At 40.3% G+C, this 20,109-nt stretch overlaps 1 gene segment (V, D, J or C); it reads right to left on the bottom strand.

Moving 5' to 3' along the window:
* LOC114639722 overlaps window positions 1-20,109 on the bottom strand; it is a 586,704-nt gene that overhangs the window by 321,316 nt on the left and 245,279 nt on the right.

Below are 20,109 nucleotides of genomic sequence, written 5' to 3'. Positions count from 1 at the left end.
ACTGCTCAGCACCACACTAATGTAACTCAGATACCTTTTAAAACACTGCCACCTTTTGGCTAGACCGAAAAATGTTAAGTAATGAAGATTTTTGTATATTTAATTTCTGTGATACAAACCTTACAATCTAGCAACCTAAGGAAAGAAAATATAATTAAAACAGATAGAACAGGTGATATGAAGGAAATGGAGGATACTTTGTGTTAAAACTTTAAGTGGAGCTGGGGAAAAGGAGCTAGGGCAGAGCCAAGAATAGGAGTGGGTTAGCCAAAACTCAGGGTGTGTGAAAAAGTCTTAAGGAAATTTACTGTTTGTAAGCTGATATGTATGTCTGTAACATAGAAAGTGAGTTTGGTCTGAAGTTCTTTGCATGGTTGGACAATGTTGCTCTCAGAAGACATGGTTAATTAAAACCTCAGCGCCAGGCATGAGATACTTTCCTATGAGTGACTGGTGAGGGAAGCCCCAGAGGCATCCAAAACAACACCAGTTATTGCTGTTGCTCTTGGTTACCTAGTATATCTAAATGTTAAGACTCTATTTTGGAAAAATATTATCTACTTGTTGCAGACCATTGATTAGGAAGTTCCCTGCTGGCTTGGTTTCCCACGGGAAAGAGTTCGTGTCTGGTACTGTAAACCTTATCAAAAGCCCCAAAATGGAGGGAATCATAGGCCCTGGGTGGAGGTGAGTGGAGTTACTAGTGTTATTTCACTAAATGGTCATGCTATCAAACTATATCCTTTATACTTATGCTTATACCTATAGATTTATTCTGCTCTTAACCTTGGTCAGGGGAGCGGTGGCTAATGCACACACACATAACTCCTCAAAGTGCTATGAGTAAATGAGTGTATGTGGTTGGGTCATCTATGTCAATCTCCCATCATCCAAAGCTCAGGAACATGGAGGAAAGAGTGTAGGAGCTGGAGGAGTTGACAAGTACTGTGGAATGCTGTCTTCTAGACATGACATGGCTGCCCTATGGATCAACTCACAGCTCTGGTTGTCTGTGCGAGGGCTGCACTTGTGTGACAGACTTTTCTTGGGGGTGATGCATAGTGTGGATATATCTACTGATTTCAGAAAGTGAACCTATGATAGTCAAAATAATGATTTTGTCAAGGTCCAACTTGGTGACCCAATGTGCTTTGAGTGGGGTTACTGGCAGGCATGTTGTATTAGTCCCTGCTAGGTGGGTTCTACTTGGCAGTCTCTTATGGGACAATTCTACTTATGCACAGGACCTATCATAGCACCTGTCTGCTGAGGCTACAGTTGGGAATAGGTCTTACATGATTGGACAGCATGTAGGCTATTAGCATATTTTACAGGAGTCCCAGAGGCCTTCTATGTTTCCCAACCTATGTTGGTTCATTTGTAACCATATTTTTACATGAACCCAGTGAACAACCTCCAATGACACCTGAGGACTGACGACCTTTAGTAAGGGCATCTGTTTTGATTACCAAGAGGACTTAGTTGGCTGTGGCTGCCTCATGGAAAACTATCAGGAGTATTTTGCATATAATAGACTTTCTTACACTATCCTGCTGTTTGAACTATGTTCCCATAAAAGCAAGGTCCTGGTTATCATCCTGTGAATAGTGGGACTGAGAAGGTGAATCTCAAGGAGTACTCTGAAGGTCTACTGTTGATTACTCCAGGTGAATGCAAATTGGTTTGAGATCCCAGCCACAAGAGGATACTAAAGTAAACCATTAATAAGGTCCAATACACCCAGAAACAATTCTATCACATGTATCAATCATTTTCTTAAAGGTTCAATATTTGGTACATGAGTGTGGATGGGAGGTATTACCTTAGCTGGCCTTCCATAATCCACAGTCATCTTTCATAAGCAGTCTTGCTTTCTTATCCTGGGATGTATTCATGGGGGCACTGTGCATCTCTCCACCCTAATGGGTTTAGTGTATCTAGCTCAAACTGACCTGACCCATGTCAAAGGATGTCTTGCGCTTGACACTTGATTTGGCTACTTGGGTTTGACAGGTTCTGGGCTGGAGCTACTGTTATTATCTCTTTCTCAACCACACCTGAGTGCTGAGATAGCTCTGAGTCTGGCAGGTTTTGAGCAGGCACTGTAGCTATACCACCCCCATTGTCATCTCAACCCCCACTGTATTTTGATGCTGTGGAAGCCCCTGGTCTTGCAGGCTCTGAACAGACACTACAGCTATAGCCATCGCGTTGTGTCTCTCAGCTATACTTCGCTTCTGTGTGAGCTCCAGAGTGGATTAACAATTTCCACCTTTACCGAACTTTGTTGTAGGAGAATAATGTACACAGCTTACACTTTGGGCATGACTGTCCACCCTGAGGACAGACTTAGTCTTTCTTATTTTAACCGTGTTATTATTGATGCCTTCTGTGAACTCTTGCTTCAACTTTAAAGTCTTCCAGAAGCTCATCAGCATTTGACTTTCTGTAAAGTTTTTTCCTCAGGAACTCTGGATCTCCACAAATCTTGTCGCACTTGTCTTCAGGTGATCCAGGTGGATCTCTTTCCTGGCTTTGAACTCTTTAAAGTCTCCACTAGATGGTTTTATTATCATTTACACACTTGATTTCCATGCTTATCTATGTAGCTCGGATCTGTCACAACCGCTCCTACTTCATAAAGATCACATCCTACAGTGGGACTCAACCAAGCCTCAAAAGCTGCATCCCAGTATCAAAGTCCCCAGTGAACCAGGTTTGTGAACACAGTTCTATCTGGTCCAGTGAACTAGGGATCAGGTATAGCTTCTCTTATTTCCAGTTTCATCAGCAGTGCCTAAGTTTACGGTAATGTTTCATATTTCTGGATATCTATGGGGACCTCAGATGGAGATATCTAAGTGTTTCTAAAGGCCTTGAAAACATAGTCCATCAGATTATTTATCTCACATTGTTTCAGGTTGTGTAGCCTTTGCCTTAAGGAGAGATGCCTCCACAGCAGTCAGACCACATCCTCTCCCATGCCACAGCTTCATGAGCCAGGCTGTGGCAGGATCCTCCACTGCTTGTTTAAACGTTTTCTCCAGTTTGAGCAGTTTACATGCTGAGTATCTCCTGGTTATAATAGTTTCTTGCACCATATCATGATTAAGCACTGGTCTTCGTTTTGGATCACACAGTTTCCCTTCTCCTCCACTTAAAGTTGAACTAATTTTTCTTTAGTTTCTTTAGTACTAAGCAGTTTTATTTTTCTTTAGTACTGAGCAGATCTTCAGGACAATGCTGAGTAGAAGTGATGAGAACAGAACTCTCCCATGTTTCTGAGACTGGCTTGAGTGACCTCAGACTCACCTCAATAAGTTTCAATGGAATTATGTATTTTATGAAGTTGTCTTATCAGGTTAAGAACGTTCATTTCTATTTTAACTTATGAAAAATATAAATAAAAAAATCAACACTGAATGTTGTCAAATGATTCCTGTATACATTGAGATTATCTGCTATTTTCTTGTTAATAAAATGTTGTGTATTGCTTTTCAAATTCTATACCAACTTTAACTCCTCAATTTCTCCTTGCAGTACAAGAATACTTAAGCTGTGGTGGTACACGACTGTATTTCTGCACTTGAGAAGCTGAAGCAGGATTGTTAGTTTGAGGTAGCCTGAGCTAAAAATCAAGGCTGTGTCTATATATCTATGTGCCTATGTACCCATGTCTGTCCGTCTATCTGTTTAATCTATATATTTGTATACCTATCTATATATCATCAATATGTCATCTATCTACCTATCAGCTATCTATTTCTCTCTCTCTCTCTCTCTCTCTACCTATCATGTATGTGTAAAATTACAATTCTACTTATTGTATCTAAGAGAAAATATAAATATTAAAATCAAGCAAGTGAAAGCATTATGAAGTCATTTTTGGATATCAAAAAGAAACAATTATAAATGAAAATATTAAAGTAAGCAGCAGAAATAAATGTGTGCTGTACTTCAGTTTCTGTCATTGCTAGGATATACTTCAAACTGTTAAAACTGGTTATTATGGGAGTTAAATAGGAAGAGGGATGGAGAAGAGTGTCTGTTTTTGCTTGAGTAATGATGAAAATAATTTTTATTCTTTTATGTAATAATGAAAATATTTCAATGCAGATTAAAAGTGAAATAACTATTGGTTGCTTCACAAACTGGTTATTTGGACTATATGGCATATGGGAGCAACAGAAAAAACTTCTAATTTTTCTTAAGAGAAAATGAAAGAAAGCCAAGGTTTTTTTTCCATTTCAGGAATGTTTGAAGGATGGAGTGATGGGTCTGTAGTTGGACACTTCCATGGCTCCAAAAGGATTTTCTCATCATTTTTACTTAAGTTTACACAGAAATAAGCTTTTTGTTGTTATTAAAGGAAAAACTCAGAAGTTCTCATCCCCTTCTTATATTTTTGGTTGTGAGCCTAGCCTTTAATAGCTGAGCCATCTTTCCAGCCCTTTCATTCCCTTCTTACTGCAGGACTAGAAGATGTAGCATCAGCTGCCATGCAAACGTGTCCATCCTTCCATGACTGTTAGATGTTTTTGCCCAGTCCCACTATCCCCTTTGCCATTCCTTCTTGGTTTCTCACTGTCTTCCCAGGTTCCTGCTGAGCTCATTGCTCATTGCATGAGATGGATGCCACTGCTTCCCCTCCCCCATCAGGCAGATATTGCACGGGTGCAGCCCTGTCTGTCACACTGTGCTACTCTCAGGATACAGTGGTACACAGCAGCGTCTCTCAGGCTGACATGAGGCAGGATCAAGGTGCTTGACTTTCTGTCAGAGGCAATAGCCAGGAAGGCCATACTATTGGTTGTATTTTGTTGTAGACCATGAATCACATATTCTGGACCCTGAAGAGGAACCTGTCGGTACCAATAAATGTACTCATTCCCACCAATCGTAGTGTGGTTACAATGCAAGCGCACTGTTTCTCCTTCGGTACTTTCCATTGTATTTGGTTGTGTAGTTTTAGCATCACCCACAATACCTAAGGAGTTAAGAAATAACAGATCAGCTTTGGACCCTCAAATATTAGAGTGCCCAAGTGTCAGGATCACAAAAGCCCCAGAGCTCTTCTCCCAAACTCCACCCTTGACAGCTGTGTTGCTCAGATATGAGGACATTGCTGATATTTACTCCTTAGCTATGCAGAATCACACAGTCAAGGATAAGTTGCCCACTTTCCACTTTCCTTGAGCTCCAGGAACCCAGAGCTCCAGTTTGTGGGTCTAATATACAATGGCTCATGCTTGTAATGCTTAGAATCAGGAAACAATCACACTGACACCATTCTCTCCAGCAGTTCGGAAGGGCACAGAGGGGGAAGTGGAGGCAGCAGACATATCTTTGTTGTCTTTAGAAACAAAAGTCATCCTTCTTTAGGTTCAGAACACTTACCCAAAGATAGGAGAAGAGCAACTCCACTCACAAACTTCATGGTTAAGATCAAATGGCTGACCTGGGGCTCTGAGCTCAGAATCTGTGTCTGATGCAATGATAGGAGGTCTCAAGCAGCAAGCCCACAGCTGCCAGCATTGCCCCACCCACCTCAGGAAGCCTTCTTTGTGGGTGGCTCCAGCCAAGGGCCTCTTGGTTGGGTCTATCTCCGCCTCTCAGGTTTAAATATAAAGTTTAAAAGAAGATGAAAATATTTCCCCTACATAACCCCCAATTTTAGTTTCAGTTGAGATCTTTTCAAGTTTCAGACTCAACAAGGTGAGTTCCAATGCACCAAACCTTTTGAGAGAAACTATACACCCTTTATTTATGTGAAAGGCAAAGCTCACTGACACTCCACAGTTTAGTGTTCCACTGAGATGGTCAGAATCGCTCTTTATTTCAGGAAATCCTGTTGATCTATATGTTGTTAGGGTAAGAAGAGACTTCTTACTTATATTAACAATATATACGTCTTAGAAGCAGAAATATATAGTTTAACTTTTAGAGGCTGCAACTTCTTTTTCACATCAAAATTACCAGTTAAAATAATACTGTAGATGAAACTATTTGCAACGCAAGTGCATAATATTGCTGTGCTCATAATATTGCTTTAAAAAGTTAAAGTGAGAGCCACTATAAAAGTCCTTGATGCACCAGCCTCCTTGTGGACTCCTACAGTAGAGTCTGTGTTCTATTTCTTCTAACTGGAATTGCTGGTTATTTTTGGTTCTGTCAGACACCAATGACTTGCTTGCCCATGACTATGTCTGTGACTCCCCCACTCTAACACATATCTCCCCATCTCTAGCCATACCTAGTGTGATATGCCCTGAAGGTAGTAAAGAGAAAAGGAAAGGAATAAGGGTCAGGAAGACAAGATTTTGAGAAGGAAATAAAATGATGCCATTTGATAGGAGAGGTAGGAATACTTGATCTAATTTTTCAACAGTGGATACTAGACTATGGGAAAGAATAGAGTTTAAATAATTCTTTCTTCTCCGTTACAAAATTGAACCTTTTGGTTCTTTATAATGATAAATATTTTGGTTACTTAAAACTGAACTCTATAATAATCACCTGTCATATTGATGGCTTGTCAAACTGGAGATTGACTCATGGCCTTGCTGAATGCTAGGCAAATGCTATACCACTGAACTACTCCAAGTAAGATTTTTTTTTTTTTGAGTCCAAGTCTTAGTATATTGCCTAGGCTTTCTCAAATTCATGGTGCCCATGAATCCTGCTCCCATGTTTAATTTTCAGAGGTGCTATTACTGGCAATGTTTGCTGGTGTGTGTGATTTTCTTCAGTGATGTAGCCATTAAGAAGGAAAAGGGTTAACAAAAGGATAATGGGGAAGAAGTGAATATAATCACAGTACATTGTGTACATGTATGAGACTGCAGAAAGTAAACAAAAAAGAAAAGAGAGACAATCTATTAAAAGATATCCATGGCCTCAAGTCATCAGAACCTTAGTTTTCAAGTAGCTGAGGCTGCACTACCACACCTAGCTCCTCCCCTTACTTTCCCTGGGTAAGGGCTGGGCTCACCTGTTTACTTTGGTCTTTGGCAGCGAACTTTCCTACATATTTGAAGCTATGTACGCATTCATGAAGTCCTTAAAAATCATAGAATGACAACAGGGATGAAATTAGTTCTTTGTGCACTCACTGGCAACCTTGGCTTTCCCTGGAAGGAGCTTAGGCTTGCAGCCCCCTCTGGTGACTGTTCACAGGAATTCCTTTCCTGAGAACCAGGGCCTAGGGTGCAGTTTCAGGCTCAAGATTTATTTTTGATTGTTTTGTTCATGGGAGGCAAAGGGAGGAAGTGATCTGGGTAGGAAAGGGGAGGGAGAGGGGAAGGAGAGGGGAAGGGGGTCGGGATCAGGTATAGGAGGAGACAAGAGAGAAGCCCAGAGGGTCAGAAGAATGAAGGGAAAGATGCAGCTGCCATTACATGCTCACAAGGTGTGGGTAGGGGGAACCTCTGGAAAGTCCCAGAAACCCAAGATGTGACAGACTCCCAGGACTCAGTGGGGATGAAATGTTCAACAATGGGGAAAATGGAACCTCAAGAAGCTACCTCTAGTAGATAGACAGGGCTCCTATTGGAGGAATGGGGTCATCAACCAACCTTCAAAAACTTTGACCTAGAATAGTTCCTGTCTAAAAAACATACAGGAACAAAAATGGAGCAGAGACTGAAGGAAGAGACTGTTCAGTGACCAGACCAATTTGGGATCCATCCCATGGGTTGGCACCAAACTTTATTACTATTTCTAATTCTATGTTGTTCTTGTAGACAGGAGCCTAGTGTGGCTGTTCTCTGAGTGCCTCTACCAGCAGCTGACTGAAACAGATGCATATACTTATAGCCAACTTGTGAACTGAAGTCGGAATAGCTATGGAAGAGACAGGGGAAAGATTAAAGGAGCTGAAGGGGATGGCAACCCCATAGGAAGACCAACAGTGTCAACTAATCTGAACCCCTGGGAGCTCCGAGAAACTAAGCCACCAACCAAAGAGTATGCAGGGCTGGCCCATGGTCCCTGGCACATATGCAGTAGGAGACTACCTTGTCTGGCCTCAGTGGGAGAGGATGCACCTAATTCTGTAGAGACTTGATGCCTCAGTGAAGGGGGATGCCCCTGGGTGTAGGAGAATACCCTCTCAGAGGCCAAGGGTGTAGCAGCATATTTTCTCCGAAAATTGGGAGGAGCTAAGGTGGGAGGAGTAAGGAGAGGAAGATGAGAGGAAGAGGAGGATCAAGGGAACAGAGATGTAGGAGGAGGGAGAACCACTCTTGGATTGAGAGCAGTCTTGGGTAACAACTTACATCTAGGTTAGTTAATTGATTAAGACCTTTAATTATGTGGGCATCTTGTGAGCATTATCAAACATATAAAGCCTTTGATTAATCTTTAAGCAGTAGCATCTCATTCCTACCTGGTACTGCGTGGATGGCAGGATGATCTGGGCTCAGCCCTGCCTTGTGAAGACAGTGTAGAAGGTTGGCAGAGCCATCTCCCATACTAGTGTCTCGTGGGTGGCAGGGCTGGTGTCTCTGGCTCCCTGAGCCTGCAGACTGGTATGCAGCAAGAACACGCCACTGCTCGTTACCTCAAGCCTAGCCTAGTCGTGAACATGGTGGCTCCAGAACTACAAGTCAGACCAGGTGCAGCCATTTTAAATATCTCCCTCAACACAAGGGGAGGGGTGATGGAGTGAAGAACTCAGGGAAAGGGGAACAACATTTGGGATATAAATAAATAAATAAATAAATAAATAAATAAAATAATAAACAAAATAATTAATTAAAATAATTGTTTTTGATATGTCTCTAATAAAAAGTTTCAGTGGAGAGCTTCATGCTTCTGTCTTCTAAGAAAGACTGAATTATTTGCAGGTTTTGGGAATTTAGAATTATTTCTCTGATGTTTTCACAAGGACCAAATTCATTTTGCGTTTCTTGGTTTCTTTTTCCTTTTTAAATTTTTTTAAATTTACATTCCGAATGTTGCCCAAAGCAACTCCAAGCCCATGTTCTTTATCACAAGGCATGGGATTTGGCAGTTTAAGCACTGAGCAATAATCTAGCGGTAGATTCAGTAGCTGATGCTTTTCCATCACAGGACAAGGAGAGATTATATGCAGTGATTCTAAGTAACTCCAGATCAACGCTCGTGGTTAAGCAGAGGATACTTTGAATACAATAATGCAACACTAAAGGTATATTCAAGATTCAACACCACACTGACTCTCATACCTCATCTTCCAAAATCACAAATGTAGACTAGGAATGCCTGGCTGTGATAATGTGATAATGCATGACAGGCTAACAACATATTCATACTTAATGCATATTCACCATGCTCCTACTGCATGCCAGCTAGTCAGGTAACAAGAGTCATTAAATGCCAGTTCATCGAAAAAGAAAAGTGGTCAGGTTGAGAATAGAAAGTAGAAACACTGGAGATCAGACCAGTATTAGAACTTTTCATCTAGTATTTATTACTGCTGTCCTAAAGGTGTTGAGAATCAAGGCTGATCTAAAAGAACAATAAATATTCTGGTATCATTTGTTTTGAGTAGAGAGTTGTTCAGCTTCCACATGTATGTGGGCTTTCTGTTGTTTTTGTTGTTATTGAAGACCAGCCTTAGCTCGTGGTTGGTCCAATAGAATACACTACCCAATCCTTTTTATGAAGCCACAGTTGCACTGATACCAAAAAGACCCAAGAAAGAAAGAGAACTACAGACCAATTTCCCTTATGAATATCCATGCAAAAATACTCAATAAAATTCTTGCAAACTGAACACATCAAAACAATCATCCATCATGATCAAGGAGGCTTCATCCCAGGGATGTTGGGATGGTTCAATATACAGAAATCCATCAATGTAATCCAATATATAAACAAATTCAAAAAACCCTCCCACATGATCATCACATTAGATGCGAAAAAAGCCTTTGACAAAATACACCCATTCATGTTAAAAGAATTGGAGAGATCAGGAGAGATCAGGGATTCAAGGGGCATACCTAAATATAATAAAAGCAATATACAGCAAACCACTAGCCAACATCAAACTGAGTGGGGAGAAACTCAAAGCAATTCCATTAAAATCAGGGACTAGACAAGGCTGCCCACCCTCTCCGTACCTATTCAATATAGTGCTTGAAGTTCTAGCCAGAGCAATTAGATAACAAAAAGAGATCAAAGGAATACAAATTGGGAAGGAGGAAGTCAAATTATCACTATTTGCATATGATAGTATATATAAGTGACCTCAAAAATTCTACCAGAGAGCTTCTACAGCTGATAAGCAACTTCAGCAAAGTGGCTGGATATAAAATTAACTCAAACAAATCAGTAGCCTTCCTCTACTCAAAGGATAAAAGGGATGAGAAAGAAATTAGGGAAATGACACCCTTCAAAATAGTCACAAATAATATAAAATACTTTGGTGTGACTGTAACCAAGCAACTGAAAGATCTGTTTGATAAGAACTTTAAGTCTCTGAAGAAATAAATCAAAGAAGGTCTCAGAAGATGGAAAGATCTCCCATGCTCATGGATTGGCAGGATTAATATAGTAAAAATGGTCATCTTACCAAAAGCAATCTACAGAGTCAATGCAATCCCCATCAAAATTCCAACTCAATTCTTCAAAGAGTTAGAAAGAGCAATTCTCAAATTCATTTGGAATAACAAAAAACCTAGAATAGCAACAACTATTCTCAACAATAATAATAAAAAAAACTTCTATTAGATTTATTGTATCTGGTTTTATATGGAGGTCCTTGATCCACTTGGACTTGAGCTTTGTGCAAGGAGATAGATATGTATCAATTTGCATTTTTCTACATGCTGACCTCCAGCTGAACCAGCACCATTTGTTGAAAATGCTGTCTTTTTTCCAATGGAATGCTTTAGCTTCTCTGTCAAAGATCAAGTGACCATAGGTGTGTGGGTTCATTTCTGGGTCTTCAATTCTATTCCATTGATTTACTTACCTGTTTCTATACCAATACCATCAAGTTTTATCATTACTGCTCTATAGTGTAACTTGAGGTCAGGGATGGGCAAAATGGCAACCCACAGATTGGGAAAAGATCTTTACCAACCCTGCATTTGATAGAGGGTTAATATCTAAAATATATAAAGAACTCAAGAAGGCAGACTCCAGAGAGCCAAATAACCCTATTAAAAAGTGGAGTACAGAGCTAAATAGAGAATTCTCAACTGAGGAATCTTGAATGGCTGAGAAACACTTAAATAAATGATCAACATCCTTAGTCATCAGGGAAATATAAATCAAAACAACCCTGAGATTCCACCACACATTAGTCAGAATGGCTCAGACCAAAACCACAAGTGACAACAGATGTTGGCAAGGATGTGGGGAAAGAGAAACATTCGTCCATTATTGGTGGGACTGCAAACTGGTACAACCACTCTGGAAATCAGTCTGATGATTCCTCAGAAAATTGGACATAGCATTACCTGAGGACCCAGCTATACTACTCCTGGGCATATACCCAGAAGATGCTCCAGCATTTAACAAGGACACATGCTCCAATATGTTCATAGCAGCCTTATTTATAATAGCCAGAAGCTGGAAACAACCCAGATGTTCCTCAACGGAAGACTGGATACAGAAAATGTACATATACACAATGAAATACTACACAGCTATTAAAAATAATGACTTCATGAAATTCACAGACAAATGGATGGAACTAGAAAATGTCATCCTGCGTGAGGTAACCCAGACACAAAAGAACTCACATGGTATGTACTCACTAATAAGTGGATACTAACCCAAAAGCTCACAATGCATGTGATACAACCTACAGACCATATGGAGCATAGAAGGAAGGAAGATCAGGGGGTGAATGCTTCAGTCCTGCACTGAGTGGGGAACAAGATGATTGTGGGAGATGGAAGGACAGGGGGAACAGGGAGGGAAAAGGGAAGAGGAGGAGGAGGAGGAGGGGGAGGAAGAGGAAGAAGAAGAGGAGGAAGAGGAGGAGGAAATAAGGGTAGCAGTATCAGAATCTGGAGGACAATGCAGAGAGATACAGAGGGTCAGGAAATCAAATAAAAATAGGTAGCAGGGTCATGAGGACCTGGGGATTGCCACTGGTGGGTCTCACACACTAGAGTATCGGGAAGCTCCCAGAACCCAGTAGGACTGACTTTAGCTGTAATGCGCAGAGTAGGGGGAGATAGAACCTGTGGAGACCACCTCCAGTAGATAGGCATGACCCCAGGTTGAGGGATGAAGCCACCTACCCATCTCAAAGTTCTTTTAACCCAGAAATGTTTCTGTCCAAAGGAAGAACAGAGAAAAAAAATGGAACAGAGACTGAAGGAAGGGCCAATTGGGGAATGGCCCCACTTGAGGGTACATCATGTCTGCAGACACCAAACCCAAAATTCTTGCAGTGGTCAAGAGGTGCTTACAGACAGGAACCAAGTGTGGCAGTTCCTGGAGAAGTTGGGCCAGTAACTGACCAATGCAGATGTGGAGGCTTGGAGCCAACCATCAGACTGAACTCAGGGAACTTGGTGGGAGAGCTGGCAGAAGGACTAGAGGAGCAGAGTGGGATTGCAACCCCACTGGAAGAACAACATAGGCTGGCCTGACCACCCAGTTCTCCCAGAGACTAGACCACCAACCAAGGAGTGTACTGAAAGGGATCTTTGGCTGCAGATACATATGTAGCAGAGGATGGCCTTACCCGACAGCAACAAGAGGGGAGGCCCTTGATCCCAGGGAGGTTTGATGCCTCAGAGTAGGGGGATGCTGGAATGGTGGGGTGGGAGAGTATGGGTGGGTGGGGGAGCACTCTCATACAGGCAAAAGGGAGTGGGGAGGGCAAATGTGGGATGAAGAGGGTGATGGAGGGGTAACCAGGAAGTGGGGTGTCATTTTATATGTAAATGTATGGAATAATTAATAAAAATTTAAAGAGATTGAGGGGGGAATCGCTGCTCTAACGGACTCTTTCCACAGGAGCAGTCACCGATGATTTTCACCCGTGAAATCCCCTTTAGGCAACCGCTCATCCAGTTGCATAATATGTGACTTATTGTCTCAGCTGCTGCTGATAATAAAAGACGAGGCCACATGCGGAAATAGCAAAGTAAAGGCAGACTTCATTAAGGAAATTTAAGGACAGGAGAGGAATTAAGGAAAAGGAAGAGAAACTCCTGTGAGGGATAGTGAGAGAAAAACCTGTGGAATGACCTGTCTGGGATGTTTTAAGACTCACTTCAAGAACTGGATCTCAGGACAAGGGCTGAGGTCGCTTCTATTGAGACTGGTTGTTTCTCTGGGCTTACTGTGGGCTGAGACAGGAGCATCGAAGCTCTGTTCCACTTCTCACAATGTCTGGTGGGGTGATGATGCTCTATTCATGTGCTACTCAACTATTAGGGAAACAGTCACATTTTGAATCCCCCTGTGCCTCTTGAATTTGCTTTGTTAGATGTTCCCCTAGGCTGTTTATCGGCCTCTAGCCTGTACCTGCATAGCGGGTTGTTAATCTTGCAAGTGCTACTGGTCCCCAGCCTTTGAAAGAGGTCTCTAAGAACTATTAATTAATCTATCAGTTGTTTCTAGTTCACCTGACTTACGTGTAGTTTTTTTCACAGCTACCAATACATGGCTGGATTTTTCTTGTTCACCCATTGCTAAGCCCCTTGACTCTGCTGTAGTCTGGAGTGGTATCCTTCCTGGAATAGGTGGAGGCTTTGTCATTGGTTCAATATAATTAGCTGCATTAGAAACAAGACTATGTGAAAAGCAATGTTCTTGTTTGCCTATGTGTCTATGGGTAGGTGCCAGCTGGGCTTCTCACTCTGAGCCCTGTCTTTTCTCTTATCTGCTCAGCTTGGCTGTCTTACACCCATCTGTGAGCTCTTTATGTTAGTTTTGGAGTGTTCCAGATGTGGCCATTTTAACTCAGACATTCCTTTTATTATTTCTCTGCATCATGTTCAGTTATTGGTTCTGTCTAAAGGATATTCACATTGCATTTATATTTGCTAGAATGAAGAACACTGCTCTGAAAATGTTTATAATACTTCATAGTCTATATGCATGTGCTATTCTATCAAATATTAATGGAATAGGAAAACTGCTGAGTTAGTAATACTGTCTTTGCATCATATACTTCATGAACATGGTTCATTCTCCCACTTATTAGATATTTGATTCCTGTTAGTAATGCTTTATATATTTTTATGCTTTGGCCTTGCAAATATTTTAAAAATTATTGCTATGTATTTTGGCCTTTAATTTTGTTTTATGGATCTCGAAAGTTCATTTAGGTTATCTTATTTACAATTAAATGCCGATTTAAAATATTGAATTGCAGACTAATTCAGTGAGTGATTCAACACATACATAGATTATTTTTGTTTCTTTGTATTGCATTATATGATTTGATGAAGGTATTTATAACCCTTCTTTTATAGGCGTTACAACTTTCAGGACCATCAGTACATTGTTCAATGGAAAGATTGTTCTTTGAGCTTACTTCAATGAACTCAATGACATTTTGCTACTGCTTTGTGTCCAGTGTGACCTTTACTAGCATGAAGTGATTTTCTTCCAGTCTTAATTAATTAGGATTTTATTTCTTTGTTGTAAATAAATGATGATCACCAGTTAAACACTTTTGGGTAATAGTCGGGATGACTGCATTATGATTTTATTAATGGAGGTTATTTGATTTATTTAGAGTTTGTTTTTATTTTTTGGTATGAATTTTTATTAACTTTTTAATATAATATATTCTGATCATACTTTCCCTCTCTCCCAATTCCTCTCAGATCCTCCTCCCCATCTAATTACCCACCCAACTCCATGCCCTTTCTTTCCCTTTAAAAAACAAATACAAAATGCAGGAAACTTACATACATATGTTGTAACACAAACCCTCATTCACTGTTGGTGGGAATGCAAACTGATGCAACCACAATGCAAATCAGTGCGAAGAATTCTCACAAAAGCTAAAAGTAAATCTATCTTATAACCCAGCTATACCACTCCTTGGTATATGCTGGAAGGACTTGACATCCACGCCACAGCCACTTGCTCAGCCATATTCATTGCTGCTCTATTCACAATCACTAGATCATAAGAACAACCTAAATGTCCTACAACCAATGACTAATGAACCTGGGCACATGTGCAGCCTGGAATGCTATTCAGTGGTAAAGAAGTACAAAATCATTAACTTTTCAAGTGACAGGATTGAACCAGAAAAGATCACAGTTACTGAGGTAACCCACATCGAGAAAGATAAAGGTCTCATGTTTTCTCATTGGAGCCTCCAAGTACTAAATATTCAGAATTAAGTCAGTATTTTGTTTCTGCAGGATCTAGGAAGTTAAGACAGGGCCATTGTCAGGATAGAGTTGTTGGGAACAATAGAGAGAAGAATAACAGGGTATAAGAAATGTGATCAGGAAAATCGTAAAGGGGTCTCTTTAGGGGGGAGGGGATAAATGCCAAGTATGACGTTCTGTGTATCCAGAAGAAGGTGGTAGAAGGGGAAAAGGAAATAATAGGTACAAGTGATCCAACAGGGGAGATGGGAAAAGTGAAGCTCTTTAGGGAGGGCAGAAGAGGGGACCTAAAGAAAGGGTAAACCAACAGGGTTGTCTGAAAATGCCATAATCATACTATACATAGAAAAGTTAAAACTATAATAGACATAATTCTATCTATAAATTTACATATTTAATTTACATGAACTTTTCTCATTTGTGCTGATGGTATTCCCTCCAAGATCCAAATAACACTTTACAAAATCTTCAATACCAGACACAAAAAGCCCTCTTTTGAGTTGTTGGTCAGTGCTTCCCAAGAGACTCCTAAAGCATACAGACTATTGCTATTGCCTTTGGTTTTGTTTGCACTCCCCCCATTCCAATAGGGAAAGTAAGTTTGTATTGCTGAAACTCCATGCACTCCAAAAATAGTGCCCAGCAGCTCCTGAGGTGTAACTTATTTGAACATCTTCTCCATGAGGACCAGAAGTCTAAAGGAGGGAGGCAACCAACAGTCCTACCCAGCCATGACACCTATGAACTATGTCAATCACCAGCATGGTATAATAGCCTTATGGGTTCGGTAGTGTTATGTATACCTTGGTAGTAGTGGAAAGCGCTCTAATTGGACTTAGGACTTGTTCAAAAAGAGAGGAACTATGCCTGGTGCTGAAAACCTAGCCAACTACTCAGTTGGTGAAGTCATAGATATTGGAGGAGACTTTGTAATTACCATTTTACTAAACTGGCATAATACCTAACTACAATCTAAACATCTGTCCTTATACTCACAGATAAATATAGTCTTTACCCAACATCAAGAAAATTTTCTCAGCAACAGTTGGAGACTACCACAGAAAACTATAATGAAGAGTTGTGGATTCCAGTTCCAATGTAAATGTACAAAACACTCCTGCACCTAACACTCAGTGTATACTTGTGGGAAGGAGTGAAAAGAACCAGAAAAAAGATCAGGGAGTTGCTGTGAGACATTCTAGAAATTTCAGAAGCTACTTTCATAAAGTGTCACCCAAAAGGGTTCCCAAATGTGAAAAGGACAACATCAATGCACTGGCCAAACTGCACAGGGAAAAGCCATGAAGCCTCAATCCTACACAAAGAATTACAGGCAAATCAGGAATGCTGGGAATTGAGGAAATCAAGTTCCTCATGGAAGAGCACAGCAATTGGTTGTCTCTTGTCATCCCCGAAAACACACATACAAATAACGTTATACAGACTAAGCAGGTTACATTTAAGAATATATACGCACACACATATGCATGCAATATCAACTAATAAAAAAGACACATGGATTAGAAAGAGCAGGGAGGTGTATATAATAATAAAAAAGACACATGGATTAGAGAGAGAGCAGGGAGGTGTATATGATAATAAAAAAGACACATGGATTAGAGAGAGCAGGGAGGTGTATATGAGAGGTTTTGGATGGAGGAAAGATTGAAATGTCGTTATGTTATAATCCCAAAAATTAAAAAAAGAATATCAACTTGGAGACTCTCAAATTAGTAATTTAATAATGCACCTGAAGGCCCTGGAAAAACAAGAACAGTCAACACTCAATGAGTGATTGGAAGAGATAATCAAAAGTCAGGGCTGAAACTAATAAAACAGAAACAGCCAACCAACCACATAAAGAATCAATGGACCAGAGTGTATTCTTTGTAAAGTCTTAAAAAATGATAATGTTTGGCCAAATCAAGTAAGAGAAGGACAGAAGGGATCCAAATAATAAAATAGAAATAAAGGGAGGTATCACACCAGACACTGACAAGTTTCAGTGAATCATAAGGACATACTTTAAAATCTGTATTAAGTCAAACTAAAAAAATTCTAGAAGAAATGGATAAATTTCTAAAGTAATTAGGGAATTTAAATAGACCCAAAACATCTTAAATATGATAGAAGAAGCAACAATTAAAGATCTTATAACCAAAACAAAAAGCCCCAAAATTGCCCTGTGTTAGGATTTTACTTCTGTGAACAGACAACATGATTAAGGCAACTCTTATAAAGAAAAATATTTAATTGGAGCTGGCTTACCAGTTCAGAGGTTCAGTCCATTATCATCAAGGCAGGAACATGGCAGCATCCAGGCAGGCAAGGGGCTGGAGGAGTTGAGAGTTTCACCTCATGTTCTGAAGGCAGCTAGAAGACTTGCTTCCAGGCAGCTAGGATGAGGGTCTTAAAGCCCACACCCACAGTGACACACCTACTCCAACAAGACCATACTATCTAATAGAGCCACTCCCTGGACCAAGCATATCCAAACCATCATACCCTGATACCAAAATAAGCCAAAGCTCTGTTTTGCAAATTATAGCCCAGTCTTTCTGATGATCACAAACACACAAATTCTCAATAAAACTCACACAAATTGAATTCAAGAACACATCAAATGATTATCCACCATAATCAAGTAAGCTTCATCCCAAAAATGCAGGGATGGTTCAACATACAGAAGTCAACATTTATAATCCACATATAAGTAGATTCAAGGACAGAAACAATATGCTCAATAGATTTAGAAAAGGCCTTTAATGGCCATCCAGAGACTGCCCCACCTGGGGATCCATCCCATATACAGACATCAAACCCAGACACTATTGCAGATGCCAAGAAGTGCTTGCTGACAGGAGCCTGATATAGTTGTCTCCTGAGAGGCTCTGCCAGAGTCTGACAAATGCAGAGGCATATGCTTACAGCCAACCATTGGACTGAGCACAGGGTCCTCAATGGAAGAGTTAGAGAAAGGACTGAAGGAGCTGAAGTGGTTTGCAATCCATAGGAAGAACAACAATATCAACCAACCAGACCTCCAAGAGCTCCCAGGGACTAAACCACCAACCAAAGAGTACACATGGAGGGACTCATGGCTCCAGCTGCATATATAGCAGAGGATGGCCTTGATGGACATCAATGGGAGGAGAGGCCCTTGGTTTTGGGATGGCTTGATGCTTCAGTGTAGGGGAATGTCAGGGAGAGAAGGTGGGAGTGGGTGAGTGGGGGAGCACCCTCATAGAAGCAGGGGGATGGGGAATGGGATAGGGTTTCTGGAGGGAAAACAGGGAAAGGGGATAACATTTGAAATGTAAATAAATAAAATATCCAATAAAAAAGAAAAAGCCTTTAACAGAATCCAAAATCCCCAGTGATATAGGTTTATAAGAATCTAGAACATTTCTTAGCATAATAATGGCAATATGCAGCAAACTCACAGCGAATATAGTCTAAATAAAGAGAAAGTCAAAGCATTTCCAGTAAAATCTGAAATTCGTAAGGATAATACTATCCCCATTCCTGTTCAATATAGTGCTTGAAATCTTAGCTACAACAATAAGACAAATGAAACAGCTAAAAGATGCAAATAGGCAAATAAGAAGTTACAGCATCCTTATTTGCAGATGATACAATTTTATACTTAAAGAACCTAAAGTCAAAACTGGAAAGTCCTGCAACTGATAAGTATATTCAACAAAGTAGCAGGGTACAAAATTAACACACACACACACACACACACACACACACACACGCACCAGCGGCCTTCCTATATACCAATCACAAACACAATGAGGTACCTATACAATACATACCGACATCCATATACATATTGGGAGTGCTGAGTAACCAGGAAAGGGTAGAAGAGGATTCATGAAGTTGGGAGGGAGCAGTGGGAGGCTGGGGTGTAATCCATAGAATGCAAGAAATGATTTGCAACTCATGTCTGTCAGGAAGGCTTAGAATACTGAATAAATATCTTACAACTAAGAAACAAAAACCAACTAATCCTTAAATCTAATGCAGCGCAATATTTTAATAAAAATTCTCTGAGTATACAAACATCCAATAAGCACACGAAGATCTTCTCAGCATTATTCACAATCAAGGAAAAAAAACCCTCAGATCCACAGAGAAACATTGGTCACATCTAGTAGGATAAACATAATAAAAAGAAAATAAATATGTGGAGACATTGGAACCTTTTTGTTGTTGATAGAAATGCAAAATGAAGTCAGCTTGTAAAACACTTTGGTAGTTCTTCAAAAAGTTGAAAGCAAAGCTACCGTGTGACCTAGAAATTCTGTCTCTACATATGGACCCATAAAACTAAAAAATAACCTGACAAAAAGTTGTCATTTTTAAGACAAATGTTTAGACTCAAAACCATGATGCAAATGGAAAATCCAGATACAACAAGTCACATACTGAAGGATCCTGTTGATCTGAATGATCTGGAGCAGCCCAAATGCGTAGAGATCAGCAAGGGAGTGTTGTTAGGGGTGGTGTAGGCCAGGGGATGTGAGGCTCTAAAATTAGGTATTTATTGTGTGTGTTTGTGTGTGTGCTCATGTGTGTGTGCGCTTGTGTTGAGCACGTGTGTATTTGTGTGATTCTCTTTTTGTTTTTTTCATTTTACTGGTGTGAAATTATTTATTTCTTGTGTCCTCTTGGGTATAGTTTGCCTCATTGGGGAGACTTCCTACAATTATCCTTTGTAGGGCTGGATTAATGGAAAGATATTGTTTAAGTTGGTTTTGCCATGAAATACCTCATGTTATCCATCTATGGTGATTGAAAG

The sequence above is a fragment of the Grammomys surdaster genome, unplaced genomic scaffold (genome assembly GCF_004785775.1).
Source record: "Grammomys surdaster isolate TR1022 unplaced genomic scaffold, NIH_TR_1.0 125750, whole genome shotgun sequence".
Lineage (NCBI taxonomy): Eukaryota > Metazoa > Chordata > Mammalia > Rodentia > Muridae > Grammomys > Grammomys surdaster.
The sequence above is the reverse complement of the archived record's forward strand: the minus strand, read 5'-3'. Positions and strand labels throughout refer to the sequence as shown.